The sequence below is a fragment of the Pteropus vampyrus genome, unplaced genomic scaffold, assembly GCF_000151845.1.
Source record: "Pteropus vampyrus isolate Shadow unplaced genomic scaffold, Pvam_2.0 Scaffold72, whole genome shotgun sequence".
Lineage (NCBI taxonomy): Eukaryota > Metazoa > Chordata > Mammalia > Chiroptera > Pteropodidae > Pteropus > Pteropus vampyrus.
The window spans coordinates 978,541-979,665 of record NW_011888853.1 but is presented as its reverse complement, the minus strand read 5'-3'; the positions used below and the strand labels follow the sequence as shown (position 1 = coordinate 979,665).

At 44.9% G+C, this 1,125-nt stretch overlaps 1 pseudogene; it reads right to left on the bottom strand.

Annotated features, from left to right (window-relative positions):
- Window positions 1-339: 339 nt before the first annotated feature.
- Window positions 340-458, bottom strand: LOC111741078 (annotated as a pseudogene).
- Window positions 459-1,125: the final 667 nt, after the last annotated feature.

Sequence of the window (1,125 nt, the reverse complement as noted above, 5' to 3'; positions counted from 1 at the left end):
ATGCAAATTATACCTGCTGGATGAGAAGGCACAAGCCACCCACCCACCCACTCGGCAGCTTCTTCAGCATCTGAGCTCCCACTTTGGGGCAGTTTCAACACATCCACATGAAGGAAGTAAAGTCACGAGATTTATTACTTACAGATCCCAGAATGGAGGGGAGGTGGGAGGAGCATGCGATCAGCCAGCGGGAGGGGCAGTCGTCTGTCCAAGCTCACCATCAAGTCGGAGGGTAGCAAGCACCTTTTACTTATAAGGTGGTCGAGGTGGAGGCCACCAGCTTTTTAAGGGCTCAACTCTAAGTGGTTATTTCATTTCTTTTTCTTTTTCTTTTTCTTACTCCTACAGAACCTAGTCTTCCTAGATGGTCTCCCACCCAGGTACTAACCAGGCCCGACCCTGCTTCGCTTCTGAGATTAGACAGGATCAGGCGTGTTCAGGGTGGCTTGGCCGTAGACCTGAGTGGTTATTTTAAAAGCTGCCCTAGGAAAAGCAAAGTGGAAACCCGTGGCGGGAATCCTAAGCTCAGGTTCTATCCTAAAAGTCAGACTCTGGGTGTGAGCAGGGTTGTCCCAGTGAACGAGGTCCGGGCAGCAACTCAAATAGTGGTTTTCTCATCATAGGCTTTTCACCTGGAACTCTTAAAACTGTGCATAAAGTGAAGTGGGCAGAAAGCCACAGCTATATTGGCCTGAGGTGTCAGAGGACAGAGTTCAGGGCTGGAAGAAAGCCAGACTGTTTAAGGAGGAATCCTTGAAGGAAGGGCACTGCAAAGAAGGTGAACCCCAAAATCTATATACAAGAGCCACCCAAATTCTTGGCACATCTAAGGTATGTATATTCAGATTTTGGTTGCTGCTGTTCAAAGGGGAGATGGACTTTGGAGATGGAGTCCAGTCAACTTAATTACTAGCTAGAATACATTAACAGAGAACAAAATGGACTCAAGACCTTCCACAATGTATCATTCAAAAATTCCCATAATCCAATCAAAAATCACTGGACAGGTGAAGAAAAAGAAAAATATTACTCATACTCTAGAAAAAAAGGTATCCATAAAAATGGACCCCAAGATATACAATTAGTACAAAGGAATTTAAATACCTATTCTAAATATGTTCAAGG